General features: G+C 41.9%; 1 protein-coding gene across 2 annotated transcripts in view; it reads left to right on the top strand.

The window, feature by feature from the left end:
- Positions 1-25,340, top strand: part of LOC122689701 (zinc finger protein 347-like) — a 109,853-nt gene that overhangs the window by 69,744 nt on the left and 14,769 nt on the right. Inside the window, exon 1 of one of the 2 annotated variants that reach the window (XM_043896360.1) lies at positions 21,820-21,903. The exons of the other annotated variant lie outside the window; for it this stretch is intronic. The gene's annotated coding sequence lies outside the window, so the exon portion shown is untranslated. Of the gene's footprint in view, positions 1-21,819; positions 21,904-25,340 lie in introns of those variants that run through there. 2 annotated transcript variants of the gene reach the window in all.

The raw sequence follows: 25,340 nt of genomic DNA, 5'->3' as shown, positions 1-25,340 counted from the left end.
AAAGGCAAACTCAGAAGTGGAAAACGAGAGAACCGACAGGGTCGCCCAGGATGGCTGAGGCAGTTGTAAAGGGATGGCAAAATGAAATAGATTTAGCCCTTAAAGTAGCGGGTGGGTGAAAGAGAAATGGACAAAGGCGTGGGATCTCCAGGAGTTGGAGACAAGGAGAAAGCGGCCCTGCGCCTGCGGTAGGAGGGCTGACAAGGGTGATCCTAGGAGAGAAACAGGGCTAGGTGCTGAGTAGAAGAGAAGAGGAAGTAAGGATAGACACCTGGAGTGCCCCAGAGTGGGAGTGTAAGAGGGAGAGAAGCGGTGTGACTAGAAGGCAGAGAGGGAGCAGAGTTGGAGAAAGAGATGTATAGATGTTTAGGACAATTGGAAGGGTGGGGGTGGGGAGAAGAGCAGCAAGAGGAGAAACAAGTTGCAGAGGGGCCAGGACAGGTGTGAGGGAAGAAATAGGAGGGCAGAAATCCCACCTGAGACAGTGGACGATTAAAGGGTGTTCCACGTAGTGAGGTCTTCCTGTTTTTGTGGTTGTGGCAAACGGAGGGGGAATGTTGATCCTAAGCCTTAAGCAGCCTGTTTTCCACTTGCAAGATCAACTTCTAAAAGCTTACATTGTCTGAGGAAGAAGCTGGGAAGAGGAGGAAAAAAGGAAAGAAAACAGGAATGGCTCTTTCTCAGGTGAAGTCATATTCTCAGTTGATTCTGTCTGTCCTTCCTGAAATGCCCTTCTTTGGACTTACTAATCATCTCTGACTCTGAAGTATCCTTCCTGACACCTGTACATGCACACTCACCAGGGAACTTCCCTCAGGGCCTGTCGTCTCCACTTAGATCCCATCTCCCCATGACCCAGTGGCCTGGACCTTGTGTGGAGGGCACCATCCTGGGCAGGGCTTCACACCCACGGGTTTGAGAAGGGGTCTCAGTGCTCTTGGGCAGCAGGGATTGCCTCGGGCTCTTCTGGGTGTGCAGTCTGCTCTCTGTCAACCAGGATTAAGAAGCTGTGCAAGGAAGTCAGGTGTTAACATGCACAGTACATGGTAAAATCTGGAAGTAGACCTAAAAAGGGAAATTTGTTCTAGGGTAATTGAAGCTAAGTGAGTGAGGCACTGACTTAAAAATCTTGATTGGAAATGGGAAGGAAAGTTCAGAATCAGGTATCAGTGATAGAGGGTGTGCTATTCCGTCATCTGTTTGAAACTGTGACATGAGTCTAAATCTCTGAGAGTTGGAGATTCACTGTCATTGCCTTCATTCTTCAGAGTTTGTCTTTGCACTGTGTTCATTTTGTGGTTTGGCATAGATATGTTTTTGCTTTTGATGCAGGTGAGGTTTCCTCTTCATTGTTTAACCCATAGATTCACCATTTGTTATGGGAGCTGTCTTTTTTCCACTGGGTTTTCTTAGCATTCTTGTCATTAGATATTAAATACATGTAAATGGTTATTTCTGAGCCTTCTTTTCTCTTCCCTTGCTATATAAATCCTTGTTTATACCAGTACTACCCCATCTGGATTATATTGTGATATGGCTTGAAGTTTTAAAAATGGTGGCCTTCATCTTTCTTCTTTCTACTTACTGAAGAGTATTTTTTCAGTTTGTGGTCCTTGAGAGTCACTACGACTTCTTGCAAGTTTTTTTCTATTTCTGCAAACAGTTCAGTTCAGTTCAGTTCAGTTGCTCAGTCGTGTCCGACCCCCTGCAACACATGAATCGCAGCATGCCAGGCCTCCCTGTCCATCACCACCTCCCGGAGTTTACTCAAACTCAAGTCCGTCGAGTCGGTGATGCCATCCAGCCATCTCATCCTCTGTTGTCCCCTTCACCCCCCCCTCAATTCCTCCCAGCATCAGGGTCTTTTCCAGTGAGTCAACTCTTTGCATGACGTGGCCAAAGTATTGGAGTTTCAGCTTCACCGTCAGTCCTTCCAGTGAACACCCAGGACTGATCTCCTTTAGGATGGACTGGTTGGATCTCCTTGCAGTCCAAGGGACTCTCAAGAGTCTTCTCCAACACCACAGTTGAAAAGCATCAATTCTCTGGTGCTCGGCTTTCTTTGCCGTCCAACTCTCACATCCATACATGACCACTGGAGAAACCATAGCCTTGACTAGACGGACCTTTGTTGGCAAGGTAATGTCTCTGCTTTAAATATGCTGTCTTAGTTGGTTATAACTTTCCTTCCAAGGAGTAAGCGTCTTTGAATTTCATGGCTGCAATCACCATCTGAAGTGATTTTGCAGCCCAGAAAAATAAAGTCTGACACTGTTTCCACTGTTTCCCCATCTGTTTGACATGAAGTGATGGGACCAGATGCCGTGATCTTAGTTTTCTGAATGTTGAACTTTAAGCTAACTTTTTCACTCTCCTTCTTTACTTTCATCAAGAGGCTTTTTAGTTCCTCTTCACTTTCTGCCATAAGGGTGGTGTCATCTGCATATCTGAGGTTATTGATATTTCTCTCAGCAATCTTGATTCCAGCTTCTGCTTCTTCCAGCCCAGCATTTCTCATGGTGTACTCTGCATATAAATTAAATAAGCAGGGTGACAATATGCAAACACTTCTATTGTAATTTTCATAATGAATTCATTAAATCTGTGGAACACTTTGGGTAACCTGGAAATTTAAAGAGTACTGAAATTTCCAGTCCAGGACTCCTAGATTTATTTGTTTTGTTTTGATTTCTTTTAGAAGCGGTTAAGTAGTTTTCAGTGTATATGTTTTACCTCCTTGGTGAATTATTCCTAAATATTTCATCCATTTTTAATACAATAGTAAATAAAATTGTTCTGTGATTTTCTTTTGACATTTTTCATTGTGTAGAGAAATGCAGCTGATTTGCATGTTGACTTTTGTATTCTGCCAGTTTGCTAAAATTGTTATTTGATGTGACAGGGTTTTTTTTGTGTCTGTGTGGAATCTTTACACTCTATACATAAAAGACCTTGTCCTCTAGGAAAGAAGGTAACTTTCTAATTTTTCAATTTGGGCAGCTTTGATTTCTTTTTCTTGTCTAATTGCTCTTGTTGGGGGTTTCAGTCCTTTGTTGAACAGTGGTGCAGAGTGGGCGTCCTTGCCTTCTTCCTGATCTCAGAAGAAAAGTTTTCAGTCTTTCACCATTGAGAACAATGTGTGCTCTTTTCATACATGGTATATTTTACTTTGAGATACTTTATCTTTTCTAGTTTGTGTATATATATTTAAAGATTGTTGAATTTTGTAAAGTGCTTCTTTTCTGTATCAATTGAGGTGGTTATGTGTTGTTTTTTCCCTTTATTCTGTTAATGTGATGTATACATTGATTTTTGTTTGCTGAGTCCTCTTTGCCTTATATGAATAAAATTCATTTGGTCATGAAGTCAGATGTTTTTAATGTGGTGTTGAAGGTGGTTTGCTGGCGTTTTGTTGAGGATTTTGCATAATAGTCCTCAGGGAGTATTGGATTTTATTTTTTTGTTCTTTTGTCTGCTTGGGTCAATTTCAGAATCATGTTGGCTCCATTCAGTGAGTTTGTCAGTGTTGCATCTTCAACTCTTTGTAATATTTTTGGCAGGATTAGAGGTCCTTCTTTTGTAAAGGTTTAGTATAATTTCACAGATGGCATCTGAGCCTAGTTTTTTCTTAGTTTGAGGATTTTAATTACTGCTTGAATGTTTCTAGTTATAATATGGTTCCCATTTTTATTTGCTTTATGATTAAGGATTAGATAGTATGTTCCTACAAATTTACCTGTTTATTTTATGATGTGTCATTTGTAGGTATTATTACTTAGGAATTTTTTATTGAAGTATGTTGATTTACAATGTTCAGTTCATTTTGGGTATACAGCAAACTGATTCAGTTTTATTTACATATATTCTTTGACACATCCTTTTCACTTACAGGTTATTACAAACTATGAAGTATAGTTCCCTGTGCTATGTAGTAGGTCCTTGTTGGATATCTGTTTTATACCTAGGAGTGTGTCTGTATTAATCCCAAATCCTGATTTATCCCTCCTACCTTCTGCTTTGGTCACCTGTGTGTGTGTTTTATATGTCTCTGGGTCTGTTTGTGTTTCGTGTGTAAGTTCAATTGGATTTTTTTTTTTTATTTCACAGATAAGTGATAATTTATTTTTCTCTGTCTGGCTTATTCACTTAGTATGATAATCTCTCAGTCAGTTCAGTCGCTTAGTCATGTCCGACTCTTTATGACCCCGTGAACCACGGCACACCAGGCCTCCCTATCCGTCACCAACTCCCAGAGTCCACCCAAACCTATGTCCATCGAGTTGATGATACCATCCAACCATCTCATCCTCTGTCGTCCCCTTCTCCTCCTGCCCCCAATCCGTCCCAGCATCAGGGTCTTTTCCAGTGAGTCAGCTCTTCGCATGAGGTGGCCAAAGTATTGGAGTTTCAGCTTCAACATCAGTCCTTCCAGTGAGCACTGAGGACTGATCTCTTTTAGGATGGACTGGTTGGATCTCCTTGCAGTCCAAGGGACTCTCAAGAGGCTTCTCCAACACCACAGTTCAAAAACATCAATTCTTCGGTGCTCAGCTTTCTTTGTAGTCCAACTCTCGCATCCATACATGATCAGTGGAAAAACCATAGCCTTGACTACATGGACCCTTGTTGGCAAAGTAATGTCTCTGCTTTTCAATATGCTATCTAGGTTGGTCATAACATGATAATCTCTAGTTCCATGCTGCTGCTGCTAAGTCATCTCAGTCATGTCTGACTCTGTGCGACCCCATAGAGGCAACCCACCAGGCTCCTCCATCCCTGGGATTCTCCAGGCAAGAACACTGGAGTGGGCTGCCATTTCCTTCTCCAGTGCATGAAAGTGAAGTTGCTCAGTCATGTCCGACTCTTTGCATTCTTATGGACTGTAGCCCACGAGGCTCCTCCGTCCATGGGATTTGCCAGGCAAGAGTATTGGAGTGGGTTGCCATTGCCGCCTCCTCTAGTTCCATGCATGTTGCTGCAAATGGCATACTTTCATTCCTTTTTTTTTTTTTTTTTTATGCAGGAGTTAATATTTCATTCGGGCGTCCCTGATAGCTCATTTGGTAAAGAATCTGCCTGCAATGCAGGAGACCTGGGTTTGATCCCTGGGTTGGGAAAATCCCCTGGAGAAGGGAAAGGCTACCCACTCCAGTATTCTGGCCTGGAGAATTCCATGGACTGTATAGTCTGTGGCATCACAAAGAGTTGGACAGTCTGATATTCTTGTATATATGTACCACATATTCTTTTTCCATTCCTCTGTTGCTGGGCATTTAGATTGTTTCCATGCCGTGTCTATTGTAAATAGTGCTGCAGTGAACATTAGGGTGCACTGTCTTTTTGAATTATGGTTTTCTTCACATAAATGCCCAGGAGTGGGTTTGCAGGATCTGAATCTTTCTTATTTTAATTCTTTTGTTCTGCCAAAGCTGAATTTAGTTTGTTCTCCTTCTCCTTCCTTACGATGTAAAAATAGTTTCTGATTGGACTTCTTTTTCCTTTTTGTGGTAACCATTTAGCCACGTGCGTGTGTGTGTGTGCTCTATGATGTCTGACTCTTTGCATTCCATGGACTGTAGCCCATCCGGCTCTTCTGTTCATGGGATTTCCCAAGAAAGAATACTTAAGTGAGTCGTCATTTCCTTCTCCAGGGATCTTCCCAACCCTGGGATCAAACCTAAATCTCCTGGGTCTCCTGCATTGGCAAGCATGTTGTTTACCACTGAACCACCTGAGAAGTTTCTTAGCCATGTAGACTTCTGTTTTATTATAACCTTCACTGCATGTTATAAATTCTGGAATGTTGTACTTTCAGTTTCATGTAGATGTTCAAAAATTTTCTTGATTTCTTTGAGGCATAAGTGTCATTACTTAGCTTCTTGACTTAAAGTATTCAAACAGTTTCAGTCATTGCTATTTCTGTCATTATCATAATTGATGATTTTGATTTTTCTTTAAAGCCATTGCTGGACTTTGTCATCTCTGAAGCCACCGCTCAGAGTGCAACTCATTTAGGTATTGAATATCTCTCAATGTGTAGAACATAGTATGTGACACTTCTGCATAGACAACCTTTTGTTATTAGATATTTTTCACAGATTCTTCACAAAAAGTGAAAAAAACATATTTATTGAAAGATATATTTATGAAAATGCGTAAGAATTTAAGGGACACAATGTGTGTTAGTCTCTCTGCTTAGTTGTGTTCAACTCTTTGTTACCCCATGGACTGTAGCCTGCCAGTTCCTCTATCCATGGAATTCTCCAGGCAAGAATATTGGAACGGGTAGCCATTCCCTTCTCCAGGAGATCTTCTTGGCCCAGGGATTGAACCCAGGTCTCCTGTACTGCAGGTAGATTCTTTACCTTCTGAGCCACCAGGGAAGTCTTCCAATAACCTTAACACAACTCTTTCAGAACATATCCGAATAAATCCTTACCCCTGTCATCATGTTTTCACTTTTTATGAAGATAAGAACTCTTGTCATGATCCATTGGTGAAATATATTCTCATTTCAGGGATGGTTAACCTTCAAGGATGTGGTGATTAAATTTTCTCAGGAGAAGTGGGAATGCCTGGACCCTGTTCAGAGGCCCTCATACAGGGACATGATGCTGGAGACCTAGAAGAACCTGCTCTCTGTGGGTGAGGATAGCTTCTCTTTGGATGTTGGAATCTCCCCTTGTGTGTTTTGCATTTTTCCCTATGTGTGTCTTGGGAGGCCTGTTTTCATTGCATGATCTTAGAGCCCTGTTGACACAGACATGATGTGGCATCACGAATTTAAAATGACCCTTTTTTCTAATGATCTGCCCACTTCATGTTACATCAGAGATTTTCCCAGAGCTTAATTATGTATAAAACTGAATGCCAAGTTTTAAAAAATATCCAATTTTCTGTTTTCTGTCCTTTGGTTTTGACTCACTATTTCTTGGAAGGGTGTTAGATACATATTCTACACTCTTCCCTGTGTATATAGAAGGAGGCAAAGCAGTGGAAGAATTTGTGGAATATTTTTCCAGACTCACTGGTACTGTTCTCACTCCTCAGCTGAACAAAGAGCTGTGGTTTTTCCAAAATCACTTTACATTTTCCAAAATCAGTTTACATTTCTTTGTTCTGATAAGCAGGATTTTCTATGATAAGCAGGATTTTCTATTTCTGATCTAAACATCATCTCCATATTGGAGCAAGAGAAAGAGCCTAGTATTGTGATGAGTGGTGTGAAAATAGCAAAACAAAACAAAAACCCCAAATGGACGGGAATGTATCAAAAGTGTGAACAGAGATCAGATCTCAGGACAGAGAGGAAAGCACATTAATAGTGGTTGGAAACCTCTTGTAATGGTACATAGAGATGATAGTTTACGGTGAATGATGTCAGATTCGTGATCTCTGAAGAAGAAGATATAGCTTTGGGACCGGGGACTAGGCTTGATTACTCAAGAGCTTTTGTGTAGCAGAGTTTTATTAAAGTATGAAAGGGGACAGAGAAAGCTTCTGACATAGACATCAGAAGGGGGAGAATGCCCCCTCTCACTAGTCTTAGCAAGGGAGCTGTATACTTTTTCAATTAGTTATTACAGTAAGTAAAAAGAATGTCTCAAGGTTGTAAAGGTCTTACCAGACCCACTCCCACAATTTACATTTTAAGATGACAGGATTAGTCAGAAGGTTCTCAAGAAGGAGAAACATGTCCTCAAGCAGAATACGTTGTTGTTATATAATCTTAGTACAGAGTTTAGGCTGAGTTGTTTTGTTGTGTAATCATCAGCTCTGGGCTTAAAGAAGAAAACCTTTGTCCTTTTCTCCTCCTTGAGAATTCCAGACCCCTATCTCCTCCTCGAGAGCCCCAGACCCCTTTCTCCTCCTCGGGTACCTCAGACCTATCAACCTACCTAGGAATTGACTCTCTCAGATCTTTGGCAAAAGAGAAGTTTGTTTATTAAACTCTCAGAGGAAACTTAACTTTTCCCGAGTTATCAGTCTGTCCTTCAACATGTATCATGTATTCTTTCATCCTCCAGTGGTGCTGCAGCTCCATCAGACACAAAGGCAAGGTTTTTATCAAGATCATAACCCTCGCCATCTCCCTGCTGTGAGCTGGTTGTGGCTTGAGTTTGAGGAGCATGAGGTGGGCTGCCTTACTGGTTTGTCTTGCCCCCTCTTCTCTCTTTGTGGGCTTGGATCTATTGGCTACTCAGTTCTTAGTCCGTACAGATCAGAGCTGATGCCCCAAGCGTCTAACCCCTGATCCTGTGCTGCTTTCATCACAGTTGTCATATTTGGAAGATAGAATCGGAAAGTGGGAAAACACTGGCTGCTCTTTAATTTTATCTGGCACCTCAGAACCTGTATGGAACTGTCTCAGTCCCTGTCTGCTTCTTGAGATCCCTCAGCCATTTCTGCTGTTCTCCTTTTGCAGCCATACCATGTCAGGGTGTGTGGAGTAGCCTGGTGGATTGGATCTCCTGTGACTGTTAGTTAGGAAACCTGTGAGGACAGCAGTCCAACAAAGGGAACATGTGTGAATCTTTCAGGCTTTTAGCTTGGCATCTCTGGGTGGACCAAGTAGTCCCATCTCAAGGTCTTATGATGTGAGACCCCCACATCTTGTAGTTTTCCGCTCTTGTACTGGTCTATTTAGTCTGGGAGTGTAGACTCTTCCTGACTTTGCTTTCTCCTTAATTTGTATAATTTTTCCTTCTAAATTTGATTTTGAAGTGTGTGGTTCTAGTGTCTGAAGTCATGTCCAGTTTCTTTGCTGTGGTAATCCGCCTGTGTTTAAGGGGCAGCTCCTCATGGACTCTCTGTGGTGTGGGTTTACTGGGTAAGAGAAAAATTTTTTTTTTTTTTAGGAGAAAATTTTTAAAGGAGAATACTTTCCCTTATTGGTTGTAATATTTTCCTGCTGCATACAGAATTGCCACTTGAAGCTTCTTAGTATAGTGGTCAGCGTGTTCTGTGATATGAGAAAGTATCTGAAGACCTTGACCTGTACATCTTTTTCTGGCTTTGAGTGATGTAAGAAAAGCCTGTGTGAAGGGCACTGTGATAGTGTTGTTCACATGTACCATCACCATGCCCTTTGAGCCTCACCAAGAGGTGTAGGAACTTCTCCTAACAACGGTCTTGTCCAGGTTCATACCCTCATGTTTGTGAGGCTGTTGACTAAACTATTGCTGATGCTGCATGCTTGTCACCTGTGTGCTATTGATCATTCTGCCTCCACACTTAATTTTGTAGCAACTTAATGACAGAGCTTATATAGTGGATTGATAACTTCAGTGATGAACCATCATTTTTTTTCAAGGCATTGCTACTTTCCTTTTTTTATATTTTTATGCATAATAAATGATTGTCTCTTATTTTTATCATTAAGTTTCTATTTTATGTTACTCTTTGTATTTTATTTGCAATACATGGGATGGTTGGTTGAGAAAGTTCCCCCACCCCTATGGTGGAATTGGTGATCAGTACTTTTTAAAGGTCTTTATGTATTCTTGATGTTAAACTATTATTGAATATATGATTGGCAAATTTTTTTGTGTTATAGTGTACTTTGTTTTTTCATTGCTGAGGATGGTTTACTGCACAATATTTGATAATTAGGATGTGTGCAATTTATCTCTTTATTTTGTTGGCGTGAGCTTTTGGTGTTGTATCTGATAAATCATTAGTGAATCCACTGTCAAGAATCATTTTCTGTTCATTTACTTGTAGGAGCCTTATACACTAGGGACTGAGTTTTAGGTCTTTGAAGCATTTTGAGTTAATTTTTGTCTATAGTGTATAATAATGCCCCAGCTAAATTCTATATGTTAATATCCAGTTTTCACAACACCTTTTGTTCCGTAGATTGCCCTTCCCCATCACTTGGTCTTGACACTGTTGTGGAACATCCTGTGACCTCAGAGGCAGAAGTGGTTTTCGGAATCCGTGTGCCCCAGGTGTCTGTCTGCACATCAGCACCGTACTGCTTTGGTTAGCATAGTTTCAGGATCGGGTTTGAAATGAAGAAATGTGAGATGTCTGACTTTGCTTTCCAGTTTGTTTTTGCTATTCATTGTCTTCTGTGATTCCATAGGAATTGTAGGATTCATTCATCTGTTTCTTAAGCAAAGCAGTGTTGGGATTTCACTAGGGATTGTTTTGAATCTTTTGTTAACTTTGACTAGTATTGACATCTTGACAATATCAACTTTATATCCGCGAAGCATGGGTATTGACATTTATTTGATTCTTCTCTAATATTTTTCAGAAGTCTTTAGTTTGCAGGATAAAAATTCTTCCCTTCTTCTATAGTGTTATGATTAAGTATTCTTTTTTAATTTTCTTGTCAATTGAATTACTTTGATTGTTCATTTTTAATGTTTAGAAACCCAGTTGGGTTTGCATGCTGATGTTGTATCTTGTAATTTCTTTGAAGTCTTTAATTATTTCTATACTTTTTTTTTACTTGTCAATGTTGCAAAATGCCTATTATGGGTGTGTCATTTTGTAGGACATATTTAGAAAGATATTTTGTTTCATAAAAACTGTTCTATTGAATTTTTTCTCTATAGTATATATATTATAATTTGTAAATAGCAACATATTATTAGATAAACTCATTTTGGATTTTTTAGCATTACAATATATTTATTGTGTGTTCATTAGCATTTATTTGTGTACAGTAAGTATGCAGAATATATCTATCGTAGAATACATTTTTCTCCTCAGTTATGAGACTGCGGTATGTTTACTGTTAATTCGTACATGCTTTGAAGTCATGGTGGAAAAATTGTGTTTTTTTTTGTGAGCTGACATGTTTTTCTAGTATTAGTGTTTTTGTCATAGGCTGTTTGCAAGTATTCTTCCCTGAAATCAATTTGGATTATCTTTTACAACTGTTATTTTTAGTAAACAAGTTTATTGCTCTAGTGTTTCTCAGAATTTTAAGTTCATATTTGGAAAGTTTCAAAATGTTTTGAAAATGAAAAATATTGCATAGTTGGAAAAAGTATTATAACTGTGATATAAGTATTACTTTTGGTGTAATAGATACTGAGACACTTATTGATGAATTTTAGTGAATGGATTCTTTATGTGTTGTACATATCTATCCAATACACGTGGTCAACCAATTACAAACCAAAGCAGACAGTGATACAGGAGAAGTATTCCAAACAGCAATCTTGGGAAGACCTAAAAGTCATAAAATCAAACATTTTTACCTCAGGGAAATCCAGGAAGACATGTATGACTTTGAGTGTCGTTGCAGAAGTGGTGGAAGAAGAGCTGAAAGCCTTGACATCAAAGATTTTCGCCTCAGAAAGATCTAGGAAAATATACATGACTTTGATTGTCTGTGGGCGGATGATGAAAGAAATGACAAAGGAATGTCTACATCCCATAACAAAAATCTCACTGATGGAAGAAATCGTCATAGTATAATTGATGCAGGAAATAGACCTTTTGAAAGGCATGGATCAAGCTTTCAGGATAAATTGCAGATGGTACAATCTGAAGGGATAATTTTTGAATGTAGTCAAGTTGTGACAAACGTCAGTGCCTCAGGTTTACCACCTTAGAGAACTCGTAATGTCTGCAAAGGCTTTTCTCATAAACATGAGAAAGCTGTTATGCATCCTTCAGAACTGTTACCAGACCATGAAACACAAAAGAAAAGATCTTACAAATATAATGAGTGTGACATAACCTTTCTTCAGGACTCAGAACTCACTGGACATCAAAGAATCCATACAGGAGGAAAACCATATAAATGCGACGAGTGTAGCAAGGCTTTTAACCAAACTAAAAAACTAGGAATTCATTGGAGAATTCATACTGGAGAGAAACAATATAAATGTGATGTATGTGGCAAGGCTTTTAATCAGACTGCAAAACTTGGACTTCATTGGAGAATTCATACTGGAGTGAAACCTTGTAAATGTGATGTGTTTGGCAAGGCTTTTAGTCGTACTGGAAACCTTGCTGTTCGTTGGAGAGATCATACTGGAGAGAAACTATATAAATGTGATGTATGTGGCAAGGCGTTTGTTTGTACTGGAAACCTTGGTATTCATCAGATAGTTCATACTGGCGAGAAACCATATAAATGAGGTATACGTGGCAGGGCTTTCAGTGTGCATGCAAACCTTGCAGTTCATCAGAAAATTCATACTGGAGAGAACCTTACAAATATAAAAATTGTGACAAAGCATTTAGGCACAGTCGTCATCCATAACTCATCATCAGGCAGTTCAGACAGGAGAGAAACCATATAAATATGATGTATATGGCTGGTGCTTTACTTGAAATGATGAACTTAGAAACCATCAGAGAATTCACACTAGAGAGAAACATTAGAAATATGATAGTTGTAAGAAACATTTTAGTGCAAATGTCGTGAGTGGTACAAAGCCTTTAGTCAGTGTTCAGGCCTTATAATTCAGAGAATCCATGCTGTATAGAAAATATACAAGTGAAATGAATGTGGCAGAGTTTCTAGTGCATGTTCAGCATGAACTGCCCATTAGGCAGTTCATACAGGAGAGGAACCACATACATGTTATTTATGTGGCAAACCCTTCAGTCGCAAGGAATGATGCTGCAGATCATCTGAGAATCCATATTGCAGTGAAAACTTACACATGTAGAGAATGCAATAAAATATATCAACTTTTTGACCATCAGAAAATTCAAACTGGAGGAAAACTACACAAATGTGTTAGGTGTGGGAAAGCTTTGATTCTGTGTTCAGGCCTAACTCACCATCGGTTAATTTTTTTTTTTTTTTTTTGCAATATTGTGATGGTTTTTGCTGTACATTAACAGGAATAGGCCATAGGCATGCATATGTCCCCTCCCTCCTGAACCCACCTCTCTCGCCACTGTATCCCTCCAGATTGTCCCAGAGCACTCTTTCATACATCAAACTCTACTGACTCTTTTACATATGGTAATATATATGTTTCAGTGCTAATCTCTTAAATCCTGCCATCCTCTATGTTTTGTTTTTTTCAATAGTTTTTCCTTAGCATTATTTTTCCTATCCACATATTATGACCCAGATTTAATGTTTAATTTACATTTCTTTCCTGCCTTACACTAACAAATACATACGTCAGTGGGTTATTTTGAGACTTTTGTAACATTAAAATGCACATAGACAATGACAGGGAACATAGTAGGTGCCCTGTGCATGTAAAGAAAGACAGTTCCTTTAGGACTTGAGTTCAGTCAGATAATACACATAGAAATATTTATAAATAGTGCCAAGTTGATAATTTTGGTGAAAATCAATTCTAATGTCTTCTTAAGACTTTATATTTTACAATGTGCTTTGATGTCCACAACTGACAGATCTTTCAGAAACAGACAACAAAGAATTGAGAGAAAATGTATTACAGTTTTTCAACAAGAAGTAAATTGCCTAATTACCATCAAGTGATCATATAGTAATCTACTCAGAGTGGGGGATACAGATTTTTCCTGTGGTTAGAGTGGCCAGAAGCTTTGGAATCTAAGGGGCTATGAGGGAGGCCCCCCTTCCTTAAAGAGCTGGGGTATCTTCCAGTTAGCTCAGTCAGGGACAGCAGGCAGCAGTGAGATTGGGGCCTTTCTCTATGACTTCTTCACTGAGCTCAATCGAGCCAAATCTCAAGGACCTTTAAAACTTTGGGATATCCCCAGTTCCTGGCATGTTCTCCCAGGAGGGCCAGTTTCTTGGTCTCCATACTGAGTGCCCAGTGCCCTTGCATTTGTGGCTTGTGTGTTTCTCTGTGATGCGCAGGCCCACTGGTCTCTGATGTTTAGCCTTGTTGGTCAACAGGGCTAAACAGGCACAGAAAAGCGGTGACAAAATGTGGAGAAGTGGAGAGGAAGCTATCGGGGGTCTAGGAGAGGTGTGAGAGGAGGCAAGTTTCGGCCTCTGGATGAGCCCTCTGAATGGTGTATGCGTGTGTTGCAAGCATAGTGGTGTGACCCAGTTCAAGCTCACTCTGCTTCCTGTGAGAGAGGCCAGTGCTTCGGGGAGATGACTTCTTGAGGCAAACAATGGGACTTCATTTTGAAAACCAGCTGACCAAGAAGATGGCTAACTAATATCTCAAAATAGACATCTTGTTGGTGTCTGGATGCCAGGTTCTTTTATGACAGTAGAGAAAGAAGCAGTGAGGAAATAAAGCCAGAAGGGAGGATGGAGAGGGAGAGGCAGTGGGGAAGTAAGGTCAAAAGGGCCATCCGTCTTGCAGTACATCTCAGGGACAGCCAGCCTTCTGTGTTCATCTCTTCTTTCCTGCAGCCATTCACAGGTTGGGAGGTCAGAGTATCTCCCTGTGAGCTCAACAAGGCACTTTAACAGTCAGGTCAAGAGGTAGGGTCCTCTGAGGCCAGCCATTATGGATGATTACAACAACCACAGCAGTGAGAAGCAAGGCAAAGAAACCATTCCAACTTGGAATCACAGTTGGCTCTTCACGACAACAGTTGTGGGATCACATTGTGTGGAACTGCTGACAAGGGTGGTCTCAGCTTTGACTGGAGGACCTGGACGTGGGCTCATGGCTAATTGTGGGTTGCCTGGAAGGGTGGGCATGCCATAGTGGCCTAGCTCAGTTACCCTGGACACAGATGCTGAGACTGAGGTTTGCGTGCATTCGTTGATTGGGAAAGTCATGATCACACCTGTGGAAGAAGGAAGAAAGTGGAATTGGGAAGAGGACTGTTACCCTGCATTGTGTTAGAATCAAGGCCTGAGCTGAGCCCACAGGGAGGGATGGGTGCATTGGTCCTGGAGGTGGGATCCAGATGGTTCCCCACAGCATCGACTCCATGGAGTGGATTTTGTGATGTCTTTTGGAAGAGCAAGAATCATTATGCAACCTGTAGAATAACTGTTGGTAAAATCCCGGAGAAGATTTTGTTGCTTCCTTTTAGTATTTTCTGTTATTTTCAGTTGTAATGAAGAAGGTTTCCGGTGCATTTGGAAGGGAAAAAAGGCCTTGGAGTGTATCTTTGGAAGATGTTGAAGTCTCACTGGGGCATGTGCATCAGCCTACACATCTGCTTTTTATTATTAGACTTTGGAGATGACAGCTTTTGGGCTGGCTGAGGTCACTGTGACTGATAAGAAGCTGTCTTGAATCCGGTTTGCTCCTTGGGCGCCTTCATGTGTACTATTTCATCATAAATGCATGAGTTGTTAAACCTTGGAATCTTTCTGGGGATTGCATAGCACGATGGATGGAGTATTACTGAATGTGTGGAGAGTGTGTTGAACCAGGTGAAATTTCATAAGGGTCTTTCAACCTGGAAGGAAAATGGTGCTAAACTTTGATGGCAGAGGGATTTCATTAGGGAGGGGCTGTGATATCTCACGATGTAAGGAAGGATCGGGCTCCCCAGGTGGTGCTAGTGATAAAGAATCACCTGCCAATGCAGGAGACATAAGAAGCTCAGTTTGATCCTTGAGTTGGGAGGAGGGCATGGCAACCTACTCCATGGGCAGAGGAGTCTGGTGGACTACAGTCCATAGGATCGCAGAGTCAGACATGACTGAAGCGACTTAGCACACGGACGGATTATTCGTAGACTCTGAGGACCATCAGCTCCATAGCAATCTGTAGTACAAAGCCTTATTCTGGAGATGATGCACCTGCTATTTCTTGCTGCCAGTGCAGGGGGTTCTCTCCATGTCTTTCCAAATCACATGCATGTGCCACATGCTTGCACAGTACAGATAAACAGGAATTCTTGTGAATGGTTGGTGGGAATGTAAACAGTATGGAGGATCATCCAATATTAAAAAGAGAACATGCAAGGATCTCAGAGCCTGACTTCTGATTATATACCCAAAGGAAGCAGAATGAGTATATTTTATTAAAATACTTATTTATTTGACTCCAATGGGCCTTAGTTGTGGATCACGAGATCTGTTTTGCATCAAGCAGGACCTCTCACCGTGGCCCTGGGGTCTCTGGAGGATGCCGGCTCTGCCTTTGCGGTACCTGGGCTTAGTTGCTCTGCTGCGTGTGGGATCTTATATCCCCAACCAAGGATTGAACAAGGACTGAGTCCCCTTCGTAACAAGGCAGATTCTTAACCTGGAATTCCTGTGACCACCAGGAATGTCCTGTGAAAAATCAGTATTCTGAAGGAGTTACCTGTATTCGTATAACCAGTATTTCTTTATTCACAACAATCATTTTTCTTCAAACAACACAGTTTTATCCCATTTCAGTTCTTCATAACATAACTAGTAATGCCCCAAAGGCTCTCAAGGTTGAAAGAATCTATTAGAGTTTCTTTGCATGGTGAAATCAAAGAATAGTTAATTTGGAGATTATAGACTAATAATTTGCACTTGAGTTATTCTCTCCATACTCTGTCCATAGTGGAGCTTTTATAGACTCTGGCCCCCTAAAACCTACTCCCGTGTTTATGGATGTTCCCATATGATATTTCCCAATGTCCTCTTTTGTTCCCAAATAAAACCAATAGTATGCACCTGATTTACATGAAGTGAAAATAGGAAAATAACCATGTAAAATGTTAGGAAATAAACTTCAGAACTAAGGTTAAACATGGTATCTCTTTTTGACCTTGGAGAATTCTGAGGTAATTTCTTTTTGATTACTTATTTATTACTGGCTGAACAGTTGTGGCTCAGGGGCTTAGTGGCTCCACAGCGTGTGGGAATTTCTGGACCAAGCATTGACCCCTCATCTCCTGCATTGGCAGGCCGAGTCCTTATCACTGAGTCACCAGGGAAGTCCCAGAAATAATTGGGAATGCACACTACATGGTGGCATTTTTTGTTTGTTTGGTAAACTGGAAATTTCATACATTCGACCCCCAGCATTTTTGTTCTTGTTACTTTGAAGTCACCGAAAGCACCGAAACCAAACCCAAAGTTTGGTCGTGATACTGGGAGAGATGATGTGTTATGAGAATGTTTGTTAACTGATGAAGCTTTCTAGTCGGAGCACTATAGACTTCCAACCTGATGGGAATTTCTCAGCCTGCCCAGATAGGCATCATAGAAAGCGGTTGGTTTTAAAGTCTAAAGGTATCAGTAGTCAAACATCGGAAAAACCACAGTGAGACTGTTAAACAGAACACTGAATGTTTACTCATGCTGTGAATGTTACATTCCTTTTCCTGCCATACAGATGTGTTCCATTTTTCTATATGGTTGTTGAGGATGGTAGTAAATTACTATTAATCTGTTTTACTAAACAGAAAAATTACTATTTACTATCTGTTGCCTAAGACATTTTTACACTAGCCTAGTGAACAGTAATGTTTGGAAATATTTAATATTAATAAATACTAAATAGAAGTCCAGTTTTCCAAAGGATGTTAAAATGTTGATGTAACATTCGAAAATTAATAAGTGTGCTCCATAGTTCCTTGTCAGCTATAGTAGAATTTCCTTTTTGTTGAGTTTTTAATATTGTGATGGTGTTTGCCATACCTCAGCATGAATCGGCCATAGGCATTCGTGTGTCCCCTCCCTCCTTCCCCACGCTATCCCTCCAAGCTGTCACAGAGCAGTGGCTCTGGATGCGCAGTCACATATCAGACTCCCACTGGCTATCTATTTTGCATATGGTAATAGATATGTTTCAATGCGATTCTCTCAAATCATGCTACCCTATTTCTTTTGTTTTTTCAAGTTTTTCCTTAACGTTCTTTTTTCTGTCCACATGTTGTGACCGAGATTTAAAGTTTAATTTACATTTCTTCTCTGCCTTCCACTAACAAATACATAAGTCAGTGGGTTATTTTGAGACTTTTGTCATGTGAAAATGCACATAAGACAATGACAGGGAGCACAGTAACTGCCCTATAAACATGAAGAAAGTTCCTTTAGGACTTGAGTTCAGTCAGTTAATACACATAGAAATATTTATAAATAGTGCAAAGTTGGTGATAATTTTGGTGAAAATAAGTTGGAATGTCTTCTCAAGATGTTATTTTGTAGTCTCCTTTGTTGTTCACATCTGACAGAGCTTTTGGAAACAGACAGCCAAGAAAAGAGAGGATATATAGTTCTTAAAAAAATAAAAACTGCCTAATTACCGTCAAATGAACATCTAGTAATTTTTGACATTCCATTACGTTGAGGAAGTATTCACTTATATATTATGACGTAAACACGTGTGTCCTACGCCCCGCCCCTCCCTGTTCTGGAACCTGTGGCTGAGGAGTTTCCAGTCTCCCGCTTAGATGCAAGCCGTTCTACAGCAAATTCCTGAAGCCCAGACTTGGTAGGTGCGGCCGACCATTGGGAACCTGAGGTACTTGTTTGTTTTTGTTTTTGTTGTTAAGCTGCGCCTGTGGGGTCCCCTCTCCTACCTATCCGTGGTCTCCAGTCACTTCGCACCTCCCTATTCTCCGACCCCTTCCTCTGGCCGAAATAAATTAAGTTGTTGCTGTGAGAAACCCAGTGTCTGATTTCCTCTCGAGGTAAGATCCTGAGGTAACACATACAGTGCACGAAATACGTAGTAATTTATAAGGAAAAGGTCATTTTAATTTTGACGTGGCACTTGATAATTTTATAAGTATCAAATCACGTGTTCAGGAACTAGTTCAGAATTTCAGCTTTGGGACTGGTGCTGGAGCTGGAGTTCGTTCTTGAGTGTTAGGGAGGCGTATTACTGTCCTTTTCTGTTTTATATGACCATGGTAGTAAATTGACTACAAAGACTCTTCATTTCAGGAGGTTATTTTCAGTGATGCTGGTTAGTTGTATGAGCATTAGAATCAAAGAGAAATATAAAATGGTTGCAGTGCTCAGTCAGATGTCTTTGAGCTCCCCAGGGAATGTAGCACGCCAGGCTCCTGTGTCCGTGGGATTTCCCAGGCAAGAATACTGGAGTGGGTCGCCGTCAAGTCGCTCAGTCCTCTCGGACTCTTGGCAACGCTATGGACTGCAGCAGGCCGGGTTCCCTGCCCTTCACCATCTCCAGGACTTGCTCAAACTCCTGTGCATTGAGTCCGTGATGACATGCACCCATGTCATCCTCTTTTCCTCCTGGCTTTCATCTTTCCCAGCATCAGGGTCTTTTCCAATGGAAAGAAACATTAGAGATGTAATGAGTGTGATAAATTCTTCAGTGTACTTTCAAGCCTAACTTGCCATCAGATGATGTACAGAGGTGAGAGCCCTTGAAAATACAATTGAGGTTGCAGTGCTTTCAGCAGTGGTTCATATCTTATGCTTCATGAGAATATTCACACTGGATCAAACGCAGATGATATTGAATGTGGTCAGGCCGTTGAAAATCTACTCATTCTAAAAGAGTTCATCACCAGTGCCAGGAATGTGAGCAACCTTTTCTCATTGGTGCCCCTTGCACCAGTAGTCAAGTTGTACTGCACCAAACAGTCCTAATGTACTGAAGTTTGAATAGCTTTTAGGTTGTGCCTTAGATTTACCAAATACTTCATGATTTAAATTGCAGGGGATATGGCAAAGCTTCATGTTATTGTTCATTTATCACTAGATGGCAGAATATTTATCGTGAAGAGAAAGCACACAGATGTAAAATGTGTTGCAAGGCTTTTACCCAAAGATCACAAGTTGGGGAACATACTGGAGCCACACATCCCAAATGCAATGAGTGTGGGAAAACCTTTACATTGAGTTCAGGGATTAGGACTTGAGCAATCTGATCATGAGAATGTTCAGTTTCTGACCGTGGAGCCTAGCCATGATGAAAGCTCAGTTTATGAGTCTTTGGGATGGACTGGATACAGACCCCAGGTGCCAAGTCCTAGTGATGGGAGCTTCTGTCATGCTGAGGATTTTGACTCAGCTGTGAGGAAAAGAAAGCCTACGAGATTTCGTATCAAACAGCCTGCTCTGAAACAAACCTAAGTGTGGGAGTTGGCTACTAGAAGTGTATCTAAGAAGATATTGCTATTTTGACATGTGTTTTTGAAAATTAGTGTAATCTGCCGTTTTTAAATATTCTGAAAATGTTGATTTGATCCCATGATTTGATGGGGGTATGGAGTTCATCCATAAATCCCAAATCTTCCGAAGACTGTATTTTTCAGACTTTGTTACCCACATTTGAGAGAATGTTGTTGTTCAGTTGCACAGTCATGTCCGACTCTTTGCAACCCCATGGATGGCAGTATGCCAGGCTTCCCTGTCCTTCATCATCGCCCAGAGCTTGCTCAACCTCATGTCCATTGAGTTGATGATGCCATTCAACCATCTCATCCTCTGTTGTCCCCTTCTTCTCCCACTTTCAATCTTTCCCAGCATCAGGGTCTTTTTTAATGAGTCGGCTCTTCACATCAGGTGACCAAAGTATTGGAGCTTCAGCTTCAACATCAACCCTTCCAGTGAATATTCAGGATTGATCTCCTTTAGGATTGACTGGTTTGATCTCCTTGCAGTCCAAGGGACTCTCCAGAGTCTTCTCCAACACCACAGTTCAAACCATCAGTTCTTTACCACTCAGCCTTCTTTATGGTCCAGCTCACATATCCATACATGACTACTGGAAAAACCGTCGCTTTACTATACAGACCTTTGGGCAAAGTAATGTCTCTCCTTTTTAATATGCTGTCTAGATTTGTCATCGCTTTAGAAAATAACGATCTAAAATATATTACAACTTGCAAATAGAAAGTGAAAATTTCTAATTATGTTCATACTGAACACATGATCAATTTGAAATTACATTACGGATATTATTTAGTTTAGTGTAATTTCCTAAACAAGTTTTTGGGAAAGATACTTGACAGTCGGGCTTCCCTGGTGGCTCAGACAGTAAATAATTCGCATGCAATGCACAAGTCCTACCTTCGATCCCTGGGTTGTGAGGATCCCCTAGAGGAGGGCATGGCAACCCACTCAAGTATTCTTGCCTGGAGAGTCCCATGAACAGAGGAGCCTGGTAGGCCACGGTCCATGGGGTCACAAAGAATCCGACACACCTGGGCGACAAAGCACTTCCTCCAAAGTATGGGATAGAGCATTGTAAAGAATAATGCAGTTCTCATCAAAGGAAAAAAAATGTTTTTTTTCCTCCTGTTTTGCTTTCTCTTTTTAGGTTATCTATACAAAATTATGGATGCTAGGTAAGCATTGTGATAATCGTTTCACAGTATACATATCAGTTAATTTTTCTCTGTAGCTTAAACTTACACAATCATATTTGCCATTGTAAGAGTTGCTTGTACAACTCCCTTTATGTCACTGTTTAAAGAGTTGGGTTTAGAAAGGGAAATAATTAAAACACGTTGGACAAAAGAAACAATAACACAGTTTATAATCATTTAAAGTGTCTTGCTCTTTTTAAGGCTGTGGTTAGTGACCCAAATGATCACATCCCTCAAGTCCTCCATCTCAGACACCCAGGTACTGACCCTGATTTTGTTGAACTCAGCACTATGCTGACTTTGCTGTTTTGTAGGGTGTCAGTAGGGAATAGCCCATTTCTACCCAGGGAGAGTTCTGTATTTGTAATATACAGACTAGTCCCACTCTTGTTTCTTAAACTGCCCAAGTTCCCAGATCCCTGAATTGCTTCAGCCTCACTAGCAGGATCTGAGCACAACACGCTGTGACAAACAGCTTTTTATTGAGAATAAACCCTTTTAGTCTTAAGAGGAAGGATCTTGGCTTCTGACATAACTTGAAGCTTTTACCTGAGCAGTGTTATGGACTGCAACTTAATCTCGTCAAGGTAACAGGCCCCGCCCCCCTCGGCGTCCCGCCCCTCCCACGAGCAGTGCGCACCCGGGTGCTCGCCCTGCCCCTCGCCGGAAGCCGCGGCTGTAATACCAAAAGCCCTTTCACACGGACCCGGAAGTTGGAGCGCGCGGAGCCGAGGTCCCCGAGCGGCGCCTAATGTTCCTTCCTTAGGCGTAAAGGAAGGCGTTCCTTCCAGGGTAAGTTTGTACAGCCCGCCTCCCCACCCCCACCCCCACCCCCGCGCCCAACGCCGGATCACTCGTCCTCAGCGTGTGGGAATTCTCAGCGACCTTAAAACCCTGGCACCTTGTGTTCGGCCCGAATAAACGATGCCGCTGCCGTCGCGGCCCGGTTATCTTTTCGTTTGGGTTTTAAGTGTTTCTGAGGCGGTTTCGGCCCTCGGTCCCCGTGGCCACCAACTCTGGCGACATATTCCTGCTTAAAACCCTTTTTTACCTCTGGCCTCGCCAGGTAAAGCCCTCTCTCAGGAGTTGGGAGTTGCGCCCCTCCCCGGCGCGTCGCCTTCTCGACCGCTGGAGGCAGAGCCCCTCGCCCCTGCTCCCAGCGAGGCCGCGCCCTCTCCCTGGTCCTGGGATTCTGGAGAGCCCGCTCCGCTCCTGAGACCCCTTCCCTCGCAGCTCCTCTGTCCTCCTATCTCCTCGGCCGCTCCTTGTGCCCCGCAGGGGCCCCCTTTCCTGTCAGCCCATCCCTTCACCCCGCGTAGGTAGGTGACCTGGGTCCCTTTTTGACTGCCCTGCAAATGAGGAAGGATGGGCTGGATTGACCTGGAACCTTCCAAGAGAGCCTCTCTATTCATGATGAAAAAGATTGCTTAGATCCTATTTCTCAGCTGACCTCTTAGAATGTTTCTTGTACCAGTGGATAGATATGTGCAATTCTGTATTTTTAAAATATTTTACTGCAATCTTATAATAAAGAATTACCTGCTTGGTATCAGTTTAACCCAACCGTGAAAGAAAAGTTTCTTTTGCTGAGATACATGACAGATGTTCCTGGTGTTAAATGGGATGGGCAATAAGGACAAACCTGGCGCACTTGCCCTTCCCCCTCCCGTTTCATTATTCAGTTATACCCGGTTCTCTTCTCTCAGCTCAGACCTCATAAACACCTTCTCTCTGGACCTGCGGGAGCCCACTTGTAACATGAAGATGAGAGACTAGACCGGAAACTCTGAGCATGAGAAGCACTGACCCCTGAAATGATTAGCCAAAGTGGCTGTGTGTCTGTGTGTGGCAGTTCTGGTTTGGAGGGAGTGTCTGGTGGGAACTAGGATTTTAAATAGATCCCAGTCCTCCCTGAATGAAAAACGAAAAGGATAACTGTAGGATGGAGGCAGGATCACAGGCTACGAATGAGATGACTTCTATGAATAAGGCTTAATCTGAAGGGAGATTTTTTTCACGTCCTGATGTTCAGACCTCCAGTGGCTTTCATTTGTTCTTGGGACTAAAGCTTGACTCCTCGCTGTGGCTCCACAGCCCTCTGTCAAACTCAGGGCCCTGTCAGTGTCTCCAGCCTCATCCTGGGAGCTGACCGTCTGCTCACGGTTCAGCCTGTCATGGTCTCATTTACCTTTTCTCTGTTTCCAAATACCAAAACCATTTCTGTCTGACATCGTAGTTTCTCACCTTCAAGTCACCCTGGCTCAGGCCCTTTGTCTCCCTTCAAGTCTAGGCTCAGAGAGGTTCCCCATCCCCTCCTAACAGTCTCTCTCATGTTCCCCAGGTTTATTGCCTCTGTATCAGTTGCCATCAGCAGAGATTCTTGCCCTTCTTCATGGGTTGTTTTGAGTCCTTCCTGGTTCCCTTCTTTTTAGGGCTCATAGTGTTCCTCTTCTTCCCAGCGTGGTTGCAGTACCTGATACTGGAAATGTCTTTAGATGACAGGAGTATGGGTTGGGCTGAATAATCCTCAGGGAAGACCAAGAGAACAGGGCAGGTGATGAAGATGTTTCCCATGTTCTGGACATTGCAGCTGTAATTGATCTTTACCCCATGTGACTACTTGCTTCTTCAAAAGAAGAGCCAAGAAATATAGGAAGTCCTGAAAAGCCCTACAGAACCGGTGTCCTCAAGCAGTGGGCTAATATATCCCCTTGTTTAGTCTGCTGTGTTTAGTCCTCTGTAGCCCCCAGATCTAAGCTCCGTCTATCCAGGGACCAGTCACCATCGTGGACAGCAGCTTTGCCATCTAGGAGTTCATGTGCTCAGTGTCAGCAATTGTGATTTCAGAGCGCTGAGGATGAGCAGAAATCCAAAACCTAATGGGGCAGGAAGGAGATGGGAAATTAGGAGTACTAAAGTTAAGATCTCAGAATGCTTGTTATAAGGTGGTCCTGCTCGGTAGGGATCTCTGGGCCCAACCTGAGAAGAGTGATAAGGTCCTGTGACGTAGGGGATGATGGCTCCAAGAATCAAGGGCAGCACTGCCGCAGTGATCTGCAGCCTGGAGGTTCGTCCTCTAGAAGATGCAGCTGCAACTCTCTTGCTGCCAGGCCAGTGCTGGGTTCTCTGTTATCCACTACTGTCCCTCCCAAAAAAAGCACCCACACAGGCACAGTACAGAAACCACGGAATCTTAACTGCACTGTTGGTGGTAATGTAAATGGTAGTGCTGTGTTGGAAAACAAAATGGAAGTTCCTTAAGAAATTAACATAGAAGAGGCCTACAGTCTGTCAAACCCATTTCTGACAGATATCCAAAGGGAAAGTGATCAGTTTTTCAGGGATATGTCCTCAGTCCCAAAAGTGTGACTTGATTTGCAGTAGCCAAGGCATAGACACAGGCCAGATATCTCTTGACAAAAGAATAGGTAACAAAAGTGTGTTATAGAAATATTTATTATATACTGTATATTCATGAACTATTTTTTCTCTATATATAAATATAAAAATCAAGGGTCCTGCATTTATGCCAAAATGAATGAACCTAGAAAACATTATGCCAGCTTAAATAAGCCTGATGAAGAAGGACAGATATTGTATGTGGAAACTAGAATGTCAAACTCATAGAGCCATTGAGTAATAAGGCTGTTACCAGGAGCTGGGTGGAGGGGGAAATGGGGCACTGTTAGTGAAAGAGTAGAGATTTTCAGTTGTAAACTAAGTAAGTTCTGGGGATCTGAGGTAATGCATGCTGCCTGTAGTGTTTCTATATAATTGAAATTCACCCAGAGAGACATAATACAGTGTACTCATAGGTGGAAGTGTAACTTACTCGACTATAACAATTATTCAGTGTATGAATCTATCATATGATCACTTTGTACACAGTACGTTTATAGCATTTTTGTTAGTTACACCTTAGTAAGGCTAGGAAAGGAAAGGAGACTTGGTGGGTGCTTTTCTCCTCTGAGTGGTGCTCAGTCCAGGCTTCACGTTTCATTGATGAGGCATTTTGCATACCCATGTCTTGTACCCTCTGACCCGAGATTCCCGTTCAGGTAGTTTGTGTTGGTCCACAGCTCGAGAATGTTTAAGATGCCCCAGTTCATTCCAATCTGGATCCCTCACTGAGCATCAGGACTCTTGAGTCCTCTCATTCCTGAGGGCTGAGATCTGGGCTGAGGAGGGGGTGCTCTGTTCTGAGTGGGGACGGATCAGGGCCTGCTGTG

This window comes from Cervus elaphus, chromosome 4, assembly GCF_910594005.1.
Source record: "Cervus elaphus chromosome 4, mCerEla1.1, whole genome shotgun sequence".
Lineage (NCBI taxonomy): Eukaryota > Metazoa > Chordata > Mammalia > Artiodactyla > Cervidae > Cervus > Cervus elaphus.
Note: the sequence above shows the minus strand (reverse complement) of the source record. Positions and strands in the feature narration are given on the sequence as shown.